Consider the following 14,384-nt stretch of genomic DNA (forward strand, 5'->3'; position numbering starts at 1 on the left):
GTCCAAAATATGTTAGATGGAGCCTCAAAATCCTATTCCTGAGATTCTAGACAATGGCGACCAAAACTGACTCATAGTTCAGAAACAGTAAAGCCGAAGGTGAGAGAGGGGTAAAGAGTGACCCTCAACCAGGTGGGTTGACACAGTGACTACAGCAACGGGCTTGAGTGTGTCAGAGACAGTGAGGGCGGCGCAGGAAAGGACAGGGGTCAAATCTGTTGTTTATAGGGTCGCCCTGACTCATACTCAACTCGTCAGCATCTAACAACAACATCACTGACTCGAGCACATCTCGTCTCTGGGCGAGCAGGACTGGAGCCTGGTCACAAAGCATTCTTTCTATCTGCTGTTTATTGGAGCCAGTAGCTATTAAATTATTTCATCAAGCAGTCCTGTAACTTTGCAGCTCCCTGGTGGGCCCTCTAATCTCAGATTATGTTCACCCTTCGAGCCATGATTGCTGGAAGGGTTATTACTAGTTCTCATTATACTATCTCCTGAGTCCTCTTTTATCCCTTTGTTAAAATTGCTCTGTGGAGAATATTTTTTTCCTAATTCAAATTCAATTTCCTTCCTGACTCCCTACAAAGATGTCATAGAATGTCAGGTTCCAAGAGATCACCTAAAAATTCTAATGGAAAACAATGTATGATGAGTTCCTTAAGATTTCTTTTCTTTCTTTTAAATACCTTTTTGCTCTCATCCATTAAGTCTGTATTAATCAAAACACTGAGTGAGGCCTTACAGAAGACATGTCAGTATGTGGTGTGGTCGGTGGTGAGGGGCCAACTCAAAGAATTTTGTTGATGTCACCTCATAGTTTCTCTTTTGTTTTAGCATAAAATTGAACAGATACTCCTCATGTTGATGGAGCATGGTTTCAGCTTTACTGATTTTCTTCAGCATTTACTCCCAAGACAACTATTATTATTTTTTTTAGTTGACAGTGTTACTTTAGGACCATTTTACCATCAGAGCAGAAGTGAATATAGATGTGAGTCTACACAATGGCTGAATATTGGGTGCTAACTCAAAGATTGGAAGTTAGAACCCCGCCAGAGGCTCTGCATGAGAAATACTCGCAACCACGTTTCCATTAGATTATAGCTCCAAAAAGTTTAGGTTCTCTATTAAAAATTATCTAGCATTATGCCCATGTAAGATCTCTTGCTGTTTTTATGTGCCATCAAGTCACCTGCTACTCATAGCGACCTTATGTAGAACAGCTTTGAAGCCTGCCTTGTGCTGAGCCAGTCTCACTGATTCTGACACACTAACCCCAATTGCCCCAGTTATTTTATCAATCTATCTCATCTGGAGTCTTCCTCTCAACCTTTCTGAGCATCATGTCCTTCTCCAAGGACTGGTCTCTTCTGGCCATGTGCCCAAAGTATGTGAGATTGAGCTTCAAATTCCTAGCTTCCAAGAATAAACTTGGTTTCACCCTCTCCAAGACAGCATTATTTGTTTTCATGGCTTTCCATAGTGTGTTCAAGACTCTTCTCCAGCACCACACCTCAAATGCATCAATTCTTCTTCTGTCATCCTTAGTCATTATACAGGTCTCTGATATGCAGCAAGTTATTGTGAAGACTATGGCCTGGATCAGGCACACCTTAGTCTCTAGACTGACATCGTTGCTTCTCAGCACTCTGGAGAGGTTCTTGACAAAAGATTTTCCCAGTGCAATTCATCTTTTGACACCCTAACTGCTAGTTCCAAGAGTGCTGATTGTGGAGCCGAGTAAGCAGTAATTGTTAACAATTTCAATCTCTTCTCCTTCTATCAAGGTGCTGCCAACTGGCCCAGTGGTGAGAATCTTTGTTTTGACAACAGCAACTCTAAAAATGGGATAAGAGTCTTACAGAGCTAGGAGTTTATTAATGAGAGGAAATAAACTCAGACAAGTGGTGAGACTACTTGCACAACTCAAAGAATGTAATGCATGCTGTCGAATTGTGTATAAACTTGAATGGTTTCTATTTTACTATGTACAATCTCAACAAAACCAAAAAGACCTTGGGCAGCAATTTTGTGATACCAAATGAGATAGTATGTGTTGGACTCGACTCCACGGCACTCAACGACATGGAAGTGAATTAATATACAATGCTTCAGGGGAATAATTTCAATAAGAAATGAGGCTTTTATGGACACATGTCCAGGTTAAACTCCTTGCCTGCTGCATATGTCTGAAAATATTCTCCCATTGTTTCCCAACAGATATCATTTTGGTGTCCCGTGTAGTCTCAACAATTGCCAGTTAGAAGTAGGTCCTGATCACATAAATATCTAACTTTCCTATTCTCCCTTCTTCAGGTTTAATCCTCCGGATAGACTATGTAATTCTCTTCTCAAAAGAATGATAACATTTCCCAAATCCCACAGCAGGCTGATAATAATTTTCCCCCTTGTAGAACGATATCTACCCACTGCCATACCATAATTTTGACCCAGGATCACTGTTCATCAGGTTTCTGAGACTCTTAAGAGGAGAATGCTGCTTTTGTGTTGTTATTGGGGTTTTTTTCTCTTTTTTAAAAGTTAATTTTCATGAAAGTTTACAGAGATGTAGGGTTTCCAGTCATTCATTGTTGCACTTTTCTCCCTGCCCACCCCCACCCCAGCCCAAATTCACTCTTCTCCCTGAAAAATAAAAGAAAAATTCTTTCATTGTTATGCAATCTCTCCCCCTAGGTCCACTCCACTGTGCAGCCTTCATTTTGGTCTCCTGTCATGACAATAATACCCAGTCATATATCCCTTTTAAACAGTTCTCTCCCTCATCTGTTTTAATGTAGTATTGTTTTTCTTTTTATGGCGTGGCTGATGGACAAAACCCGCTGACTTTTCAATTAGCAACACAGTCAGCAAAGCACTAGACCACCAGAGTTCTTTAAAACTATATAGGAATATTGAGATGTATAGACCAGTTTTAGGAATTATATGATAGAATACACAGTGTCAGGCTGGTCCTTAAGTCAGTTTTTAGAGGCAGAAAATTCTACAAGAAAAAAATTGTCCGTCTTACTCCAATGGTGGATTCAAACCATGAGCCTTTGGGTTAACAGTGCAACCGTTTACCACTAAGCTACCAGAGCGCCTTCAGGATTGCAGCACCACTTCTCACCCACTAGCCCACCAGAGCTGCCTAAATACATAAATGTGATGTGAAAAAGAAAAGTACATATTTGCAGTATAATAACAATGCAAGTGTAATCGCCAGCTGAAACCAACCTGCGGGTTCATACGTGTTCTAGAGTGGAACCTGTGCGGATTAAAAGAGGAGCAGGGACACGAGAGATTGGGGCAGGACAAAGATTCCTGATCAAGCCCAAATTTATTCAATGAATTCTGCTACAAATAGGCAGCGGAGTAGGCCGGGCTACCAGGGAACCCAGCCCTAGGTTATCAGTTTACAAAAGAGAGGGAGGGGCATGCCCCAAGGTGTTGATTTACAGGTGCTGATTTAAGAGGTAGGCATAGTCCCAGAGATGGACAGGGGTGGCAGCAGCAGGTCAAAAAGTGTTATCAGTGGCAGAGTTAAAATTTACTCAGGATGGCTTCCTACATTGCAAGCTTGATTTTTATTTCATGTTTCTCTGGCATCAAATTTGATCCAGATTTTTAGAAAAATATTAGATCATTCTGTTTCTCATATTTGTTACTTTTATAGTGACAGTGGTAATGATACATATCTCTAAGAGATAGCACAATGAATGAGCGTCACTGATGGGCTCCAGTGGCCCTTGTTAGCTGGTGTCATGTTACCTCCTAACTCATCACAATCCCATACACAACGACCTGTTCCATCCCTATGACTGGTTAAGGTTTTCACAAAGTTTCAGAAGTAGATCACCAAATCTTCTCCTTGTCCACCTTCGTTTGAAAACTGTGCTCAAATATGCTGAGCATGGTAACAACATACTACAGCCTCTACTGGCAATTGATGGTAAGTAACTAAGGTGAGGTGCAATGGTTGGGCACTGAACCCAAGTCTTCCACATGTTAGGTGAGAATCCTACCACTGAATGAGTACTACGCCCTCTGTAGGTGGCTAAGATGTACTGTTTTCATAATAAGCCCATCAATACATTTGCTATTATTATTCCTGTGAAATGAGAGTAGTTCCCATAAGGTACAGGCTTTTGTGTTAATTATTGAAGGAAGATCAGGGTCTAACTCAATGTCGCAGCATCAGCTATTAAGTCTTGACAGTTGGAATAGTATGTGACGTGATTGCAAAAGTCAAATTGAATTTCCTATAAAATGTTGATCCTCCCAGTCAGAAACATGGAAGCGTTCTCCCATTGATCACAACAAGATTGCTATCCCTCAGCAGAAGATAAATTACCATTTGGATCATTGATCAGACAGAGATCCGTTGTCAGTTTGACTTTTCAGAATTGCCAGGTATTAGAAGAGCTTATTTCTAGAAAGCAGATGGGGTTTTTTTGTTATTAAATTCACTGATATTTACTTACTATGAGGAAGGGGTGGGGGGAATCTATCTGGCTCCATGATAAAGCTCTCTAAATAAATTAGCTCCTTGAGTAGACTGCAAAAGGACAAATAGACCACTACTTTTAAAGTGAATTAGCCTTCTTTAATGTTTTAGAAAAGATAAGAAAAGTTCTCAGCAGCGAATGATAACATGGGTTGAAGCAATTTCAGAATTTACTTTATCAAAAGCTGAGCCCTTGCTCATCCTTTGACCACAGTGCTGCCTGCCTTATGAGGCAGCTTCATGGCTCTCCTAGAAGAGATCAAGTTAAACCCCAGGACACATCATTCAAATGCTCAGATCTCTGCCTTGTTTATCTACATTATGGTTTGGGTTTCAATCAAAACCTCAATTGGCTGTCTCTGTTCTTCCGGCATTACAGAACACCTCTTTTCCTTTCTATAGTAACTTCTATTCAGCATCCCTTCGAAAGCTGTCTCAAACTATATAACGAACAATTAGGTTTTCATCCCCAAATTCGTTTGTGACATATACACTCAGATGAACACATTCTGTCGCTTCTGTTGTTCTCACCTTTTCTTTCTGCCTTCCCTTAACTTCATCATTACCCAGTAGGCACGAGTCTACAGGGTCTGAAGTGTGAACCTCAGTGCCTGCGGTCTTATGTTCTGAGTGTAGTGTTTACGTCTCAATGTTGTAAAGCCTTATAAACAAGTACTTTTCTTTTTAGATTTCCAATCTGTAAATATGGCTTTGTGAGATTGTAAGAAGAGTGAATAAGATCATGTGTGGAAAATACTTAATATTGTTTTATTCACTTGGGCTAACAAGTATAAATTGAAAATAAGACATTTTAATTATCTTTGTTGAAGATAAAGTAAGGAAGTCCCTAGCTCCTACTTTCACTTTCAGGATCACTTTAGATTACAAGTCTCGTCTCTTTCCATCTCTTTCAAAGTACATAAATCCCTTTTGAAATGAAAGAATCAAAGAAGACCTCACTCCAACTTCCCAGCTTCCTTAGAAGATTAGCCTGAATCAAGCATTGGGCCACAAATATATTGGAAAATTGGCACTTTCATCTTGAAAACAGTAATACAATGGGTTTTAGATGCTTAGCTCACAAAGGTTTAGAGACTTTTCTGTAATTTCAATTGCTTCAGCAGAACGGCCACGGTGGGTTACATTTTAGATTGATGGATATTCAATAAGAAAGATTTCCTCATTGTATTTGTGGAGAAGGAAGCTCTGGTGGCTTAGGGCATAAAAGGTTGTGTTGCCAACCCAAAGGGTTTGAATCTACCAGGTGCTACACAGGAGAGAAACAGACAATCTTCTCTGTGATTTATAGCCTCTGAAAACTCACTGGAGGGTCAGCTAGGAGTCAATCCCCACTTGATAGCACGTAACAACATATCTGTGCAGAGACTTTTGAATTAGGGGGAGATTTTGTTCTTAGTAGTATTTCTTCAGTAAACACAGATTATTGAATCAGTCCCCTCCACTAACAGATATCAGGTATAGACAAAGCATGGCACCTGCAAGAGACATTGAGGTCCTAGGTCCTGAAGAATTTAAGGAGCCATTACTTCCAGATAAAACAGATTTAAACTGAAATGAGATTGACTGAACAAGATTTTGAGTCTATACATGTGTCAATTTTGAGCCCTACTATGTGTGATTGTGTAAGACTCTTCACATTAAGATTTACAGCCTCCGAAACCAATGGTGGGGCCTCTGTGAGTGCCAATGGACTAATGGTGGTGAGTTTGAGTGTGAGACTCTGCACAGACAGCAATGGCTCCTTAATTTGTATGTACGTGAGATGTCTTGGTGTCACTTCTTTGGAAACCTGTACTGAGCTGGAAGATAACACAAAAGATTGCATTGGGGATACCCGCAGGGTCACAGAAAGAACGAGAGGAAGAATTGCCTCATGATTTTGCCTGCGATTGATGCTAATTAAGTTACTGAGGGGGTAATCGTTGGCTCTGAAAACCTCTGCAGTGTCCCAGTGACAAGGAATACATTGTTCATAGGTTAAGGCCAGGTAATATGGGAGAACTTCTTCTAGATGATTCAGGCAGCTTGGCCTGTGCCAGGTGAACGTGCCTAAGGGACAGCCACACGTTCCTCAGGGACCTTAATGCACACTCATCTTTCAGGTATCCATATCGTATTATACTCAGGGAAGTCCTGCTGATATACTGCCTTATCTATTCTTCTTTCGAAGAACTAGATCAGCCTACACCATTAAGACATGCCTGTTGCATAAAAGTCTCCCCTATAGCTCAATTTTCAGCCAAACTGTTGTTGTTGTTAAGTTCTGAAGAGTCATAGATGACTCATAGTGACCCTGTGAACGAAAACCCTGAATACTTGCATAACTTCTGTCGTTTCTCCATGTTCATAGAGTTTCCAGGGGCAAGTTATTTTGGAAGTGGATGCCATTCCTGCTTCCAAGCTTGTTTTAATAGGGGAGCTCCATCAAACACTGTCCATCTTGGGTAACCACTATCGCATTTGACACATCAGTGTCACAGTGTTCAGCATCTCAGCAACCACAAGTTACCTCTATACAGCAAATGGAGAGACCAGGGCTACATGACCTAAAAGAATGTTCGACCAAAAACAATTAAAACCAGGCCAGCCAAATAGCAGAAAGTTAAAAAAAAAAAAAAAAAAAAGACTAATAACAGCAGTCACCAGGGAGACAAGCACTTCCTAAATTGGCCAGTCACATAAAGTCAAAAGAGCAACACTTGCCCAAGGGTAAATTCCTAAAGGCAAGGAGACTGGGAAAGGATTGGTGGAAATAAGAACTGCCAGGAAAAGCATGATTGTACTGTGGATCTCTTCCTAATAAAAAGGGAGCTCTGGTGGTCTAACGGATAGGAAGTTATACTGTGAACTTAAAGACATGTGGTTCGAATCCACCAGCTGCTCCTAGGGAGAAAGATGGGCAATCGCCTCCCGTGCCATGTTCAGTGTCTGAAAAGAAAATATGCCGGAGGATCAAGTATGAATCAGCTCTGTCTCAGCGGTCCATAGGGACAACATCCTCATACTAAATGGTGGAAAACCAAATGTGTTTGAGAGGATGAATGCAAAGCAAATTGGCTTTGTAAACTCTTACTCACATCACAATAAAAATGCGACAGGCCTATGGCCGTGCAGATATGGAGATGTTCTCTTCCTCTCTATTGTGTAAGAGTGAGGAGAATGGAATGGAACTTTGTTTACCACCCAGTCACTACTGTCATCAAGTTAGATCTGACTCATGGGGGAGCCACATGTGTCGAGCAAGACCTATGCTCCCTCCATAGAGTTTTGAATGGTTTCTTAAAGTTTTCTTTCAGCAGGAGACCAAGCTTCTCTTCCCGGTTGCCTCTGGGTAGATTCAAACCTGTGACAACTCTAACACTATAATTAGCCGTTGAGCTCCTGACCTATTTGCACCACCTCGGAGCTCCGCTTGGTGTTGCAATGCCTGAGTTTCTCCTAACTTTAGAGTGACTGATCTAAGCCCTGAAATGAGGGAGGGTGGGTGTGTGGGTGTGTCTCTCACATTATCCTAACTTCTTGTGTCTTTTCATTCCCAAACAATTTCTCTCCATTCTAACATTAGATGGAAAAGTGTGTGGAGAGTTCCCGAAGCACTGGATTAGTCACAGGAGGACTGGAACTTAAATAAGAAGGATGACGATGTGTGGCTCAGAGTGAATGATTATAGTTCACACATCACTAGGGACTCAGGAGAGCGAACACAGATTCGGCGTGCCAAGGTTTGTTGAAGCAAAGAGAACACCCTGCTGTCGATCTTGATAAAGGTCACATTATACGAACTAAAAGTAAGTACCATTTAAACCAGTAGGCTGCATATCTATACCTTCATTTTCTCTAGAGCCAAGAATATAAATAGCTGGAAGAAGATTCACACAAATTAACTGATCCAGAATACAGTAACATATCATTACCTGCCACCAGGTCTCAGCATTGTTTCATTACCCTTTTCTCGCTTTTAAGCTTTTGCTTCTCCAAGCATAAGGTGTGGAATTCTCACCCCTCCCTGCCACTCAAGTCTTCCCTTTCCTTACTTTTTAAAACTAGTGCCGGCTCCGCCAATAGCAAACCAAAGAAAGCCATCAATTCTCTTATTTTAACATTTGAGACTTTAAAACTCTTAGTAGTGGAAAAATCTTAACCTTAGAAGCTGAATTTCAGTAGTTCCATATATGCTTCTTGAAATGTCTCTTATCATTAGCAGTGGTTTTGAAAACCACTACCTAACTTGCGAGGGACTGAAGAGCATTATGGTAAGTGAACTCGCTCAGTCCCATAAGGACAAATACTGTACAAAACCATTACTGTAGAAACAGAAAGACAACTAGTCTTTCTAGTTAGGTTAGGAAGGTAATCATAGCGTCACACAATCTGATGGATAGAGGGAGGGAAGAGGAAAGGAAAAGGGAACAATCCAGTGTGAAAAACAAGGTATATGAACTTTGTAAATAAACCAGTATAAAATAAAATTTCATTTAAAAAAAAGTTGTTTCCACCTCACTAATCTATAGATCATGATATGAATATACTTGCAGGCAGACCACAAAAAATATCCTCAACAACAAACAAATCCTAAACATCAGGACTACTGAAATAGACTTGCCTAATGAAATACATCTTCTGATCTCCTAACTACTAGTACTGGGCATATTGATTGTTGATCCAAGCAAGAATAAAATCACTGATGGCTTCAATTCTTTCTCCATCTATTACGTTAACTGTTGGTCCTGTGGTCGGGACCTTTGTTTTTTTGAAGTTGTGATGTAATACATACTGGAGGCTGCTATCCAAGATCTTTTACAACAAGTCCTTCATCTTTTCTTTACTTTCAGGAAGCAAAGCTATGTCATTTGCATAATGCAGGTTGTTGATGAGTCTCCCTCCAATCTTGATGTCACATTCTTCATCACAGAGTGCAGCTTCACAAATTATTTACTCAGCATACAGACTGAATAGGTAGGGAGAAAGGATACAATCCTGATGAACAGCCTTCCTGATTTTAAACCATGCAGTGTTCCCTTGCTTCATATGGACAAAAACTTCTTAGTCTAGACACAGATTTCAAATGAGCACAGGCAAATGTTCTGGGATTCCCATTCTTCTCAATGTTAGCCACAATCTGTTTTGATCTATTTAGTAAAATGTCATTGTTGTTGTTGTTAGTAGATGTGACTGTGTTGAGTACAACTCCTTGTGACCCTATGAACAAAAGATCGGAACCCTGCTCTATCCTGTGCCATCCTCACGCTTCCTGACACACAAGAGCCCATGGTGGCAGTCACCATGTCAATACACCTGACTGAGGGCCTTCCTCTCCTTTGCCGACCCTCCACCCTTCCCAGCATCATGTCCTTCTCCAAGGAATAGCACCTCCTAGCAATATGCTCAAAGGATGTGAGGCAGAGACTCCTCATTCTTGCCTCCAAAGAGCACTGTGGCTGCACTCTCTCCAAGACATAACTGTTTGTTCTTTTAGCCATCCCTGGGATCCTGGATCGCTGAGTTGCAAGTGATTCAGTGACAGATCACAACAACCAATTAAATAGGAGTGCTTTGCTCCTTGCTTCCTCTTGAAGTTATCAGAAGAGTTCCAATGTACAAGGAAATAAAAGTATGTCTAAAACTGGATCAGAAAGAAATGTCAAATTATCCACATCGTCTCATTCTTTGAGTCTAAAAAAGCACAATTGAGGACCATTTGTGGTGAACCTGCATTGTGCCAAACATAACATTATCTTCATGGTTATCATCAGATGCCATTGAGTTGATTTGGCTTTTAGCAATCATGCGCACAACAGAACAAAACCCTATGTGATCTTGCACCATATGCCCAATGTTGGCTGTGCGTCAGCCCACTGATGCAGTCTTCGTGTCAATCTCCTTGAGTGGTTTCTTCTTTTTAATTGACCTCCTTTCCCAGCACTATTCCCTTCTTCAAGGATCTCTTTCTCCTCCTCCTCCCATGCCTAGAGCATGCGAGGCAGTCTCCTTCTTTTCTCTAAAGAGTACTCTAACTTCACTTCTTCCAAGAGAGATGTTACTGTTCTTCTGGAACATGACATTATATTCTAAGAACATAAAGTTTCCTAAGACATGGCACTTATTCTCAAGGAACAACGTTGGGAAAATAGACATACAGAATATTTCTACAGCAATAAGACTAAACACAAACAAATGTAAAAAATATGAGATTACCTGCATATTATTTTCAGAACTTGGAAAAAAGTGAACATAATAAATTCTATAGAAATCCTTTCTGCTTTCCCAAATATGAAGAGATAGTTTCAGGGTCTTAAGGACAAAAAGCAAAGCTTTTTCTTTTTAAAGTATCACTGTAATGGAATTAAATAAACTAGAGACACTTGTATAAACAACTAAAGAAACTATTTTAACAATTTATTACTGTTACTGTGAGATGTCATAAAGTTGAGTTCCACTTAGAGTAACTCCATTTAAGATTCTGGAGATGCAAAGTATAGAGCCATTTAAGAGCTTGAAGATGTGGATGGGGCTCATTTAGTTAATCATGGAAATTATTTACCATTATTTCTAAAAATCAGATAATCTCTATTCTTTAATTCTCATCTCCTTTGCACTGGTCCCATTCGGTCATTTGGCAGACTCCCTCTACACTGGTGCATTTGAAAGTGTGTTTTCCACTCTATCAGGGAAGCTCTTGTGACATGGTCCACAGGAAACTCTGCTGCCAACCAAATGTCTTTCTGGTAGAATCCACCAGCAGCTTCTCTAGAGAAAGATGGGCAAACTTTTCCCTTGTGACTTGAAATTCCAATGGAGAGTCCTCTATGGATCAAGAACCAATTCAACCCCAGTGAGTTGAATGGGTGAGTTTCTATGTGGAACGTTCTCTTGTTTTTCTTTATTCTTGGTAGAGTCCTACTTTTTCTTGAAGACCAACTTTCAATAGCAAATCTCTTCTCTGGAAACACTAACATGCAACCCATTCCTAACCTCAATTCTTATTCTCTGTTCATTTATTAGAGAAGAAATCACAAAGTTAAGTGTATAGGAAAAGGCAAGAAGAGAAAAACGAAGTAACTACCTTGAATCCCAAGTTAAGCCAACATTTTTGCTTGAGTTGACCCTGAGAAAAGGAGAGAAACAGGTTTCTATAGAGGATGTATATCTGGTCCTTCATACTTTCATTTAATACAGATTATTAAAGAGTTGGCGATACAATGTTTTATGGACTTTTCCATTTAATTCTATTACATAGCAGAGGAGATTGAAGGGGAAACTTCATGGCCTCTAGATCTTAAAGCAGAGTGAACTTTCTTTAATTCTTATTTGACAACTTCATGTCTATTTTATATCCTATGCAGAATAAAGGAGTGGCATCCACTTTGTAAACTAGATGCCTCTGGAAACTCTACAAACTCTCTTATAAATGCACAGAGAAATGATGTTAATTATAGAACAGAGTTCAGGTATTTTGTGCAAAGCTTACTCTGAGTCATATTCAACCCAACAACACTTGACCACTGCTAAATGAGACTAATGCTGTTATATCTGGAGGAACAACTTTCCACTTCACACATCACTCTTTATCAATGTCAAGTATGAAGTAACCTGGGTTTACTGTGTTGCTGAACCTTGTGCCATTGGGGTATCAAATACCATCATGGTTTCCCTTTGTGGACAGTGTTTGATGGAGCTCCCAGTTATAAAAGAGGTTTGGAAGCAGGTGTGGCATCCACTTCCTAAACCACATGCCTCTGGAAGTTCTATGAACATGGAGAAACAACGACAGCCATGGAAAGGCATTAGATCTTTTCTTCATAGAGTCACTATGAGTCGACCTCGACTCGACAACAACAACAACATACCAATGCATAATATAGTCATGTGAGTTTAAATATATTCTACATAATATAATACATATTATGTATTTTACACAACTTGTTCCACATCTCCTAAGTCAATTTAGAATCTTGGAAACAACATTCTTATTTACCATAGAACTGTGTCTCCTTCTTGGAAGATCACCGTATACTATGCAGTATTAGGTAGGTGCTAGCTTGCAAGGCAATGGATAGGGAAAGAGTCTGGCTCATACAGACTCTTGTTATGAATCTACCGGAAGCGTGACAGCAAAGAGTAAATGGGATTGTTGCTATGACCCTTATACCAGGAAGAAATGGCCACCCTAAGAAGCATTTGCTCTTCCTTTATATGCCTGGACCCTCTTAAGCATTTTAGAATAGCAATTACAATTTAAGAAGTTCCATTTAAGCTGTTTCTAGATCAGCTAATAATACGTATTTTCCTTTCAGTGGCCTTAGTAAGGAGACTAAAGTGCCTCCCGTTAGTTCACTAATCTGCACAACATTTCCTTTTCCAATATGAGCTTTTTCATCATTTAAAGTACCTTATTTTATACCAACTTAATATCTAATATCACCAAGTTAATATCTAATATCAAGCATTCCACTGGCTTAAGTAATAGCAATGTTTATAATTGGATAATAGAATTTGAACTTTAAATCTGTGGAATACTTTATTATTAAATTAATAAGATAAAATGCTGAGACCTACAGACACAAAAAGAGCTATGGAAATATATGTGCATGTATATATGTCTGTGTGTGTGTGTGTATTTAGTATGTATATATGTATATATATAGAGAGAGAGTGTGTATATATATATGTGTGTGTGTATATAATTTTTTTCCTCCTCTCATTGATTCATTTGTAGTGGTGTAGTCTTAATTTATCAGAAATGAGCAGGTCTTTAATAGCTCAAGCAGATATTATATATGTGCTCATGAGAGCATGCAAAACATAAGTAAGTGATGATGCTTAATTATGATATGCAAAGAGGAAATATTTTGCTTGATTTAATGTCATTTATACCTCAAGGTCAATTAGAAAAAAAAAGAATTTTTTTTTCTGTTTATTGGGAAGCTTTTTAAAATATTGAGAACATGTTCCAGGAAAACATCTAGAAACATTCTTTTTTTCAGATAACTCTTAGCCTAGAAGTTTCTGTCTTTCTGTCACCCCCGCCCCCAAACTCTGTCACACAGAGAAGGCATGGTATTCACCATTTTCCAGAGTGTGAAGTGGGAAAGAGCATTGTCCTTGAGCTGCTAAAACCTCTTGAATATGTTACAAAAATAATAAGACTATAAAGAATGAAACTACTATTCTTTCACCTTAAAATAGGTAAGTACACAAGAGTATCAGGGCCTCTGAATTAATATGAAAATGAACATTTTATAATTAACTAGTTTTAAGTCTAATATGAATTAACTCATGTGATAAGTGCTTTTTAAAATTCTTGTGTTGTTTTAGAAGCAGATAATCAAGTGATCAACAGAGGAAAATCAGCTCTCTTTCCTTATGGAGCTCATGTTCCACTTGGTCAGAAATTAAGTAGGAAGGCATCAGATAGTGATTATTAAAAGACTATGATGGGAAATGAAATAGGGCAGGGAACTGGTCAACTGGGCTGTTGGTAAACTGCACTCTCCTTGCTAAATCTGAGTCGGCAAGATCCAGCATGGAATGGCACTGAGCGTTGTTTTCTCTCTCAGTTTAGAATTCAGAAAGCACAATCACCACTCTACATGAAAAAGACCCCAGGCCTGTCTGCTTCTGTAAAGATTGTCGTTATGTACTGTCAAGTCAGAATTGACTCTTAGCTGACCCTCCAGCAGATTTTCAGAGGTTGTAAATTGCATAGGAGGAGACTGCCCAACTTTCTCCTCTGTAAAGGTGGTAGATTTGAACCGTATGTTTTTGAACAGTGCAGCTTCTTACCTCTAGGCCACAAGAGCTCCCTATTCTTGGAAACGGCACAGCGTCCTTTAAGGTCACTTTGTGGGAGAAGGAT

The sequence above is a fragment of the Elephantulus edwardii genome, unplaced genomic scaffold, assembly GCF_000299155.1.
Source record: "Elephantulus edwardii isolate Elephantulus edwardi_28Jun2011 unplaced genomic scaffold, EleEdw1.0 scaffold00001, whole genome shotgun sequence".
Taxonomy (NCBI): Eukaryota; Metazoa; Chordata; class Mammalia; order Macroscelidea; family Macroscelididae; genus Elephantulus; species Elephantulus edwardii.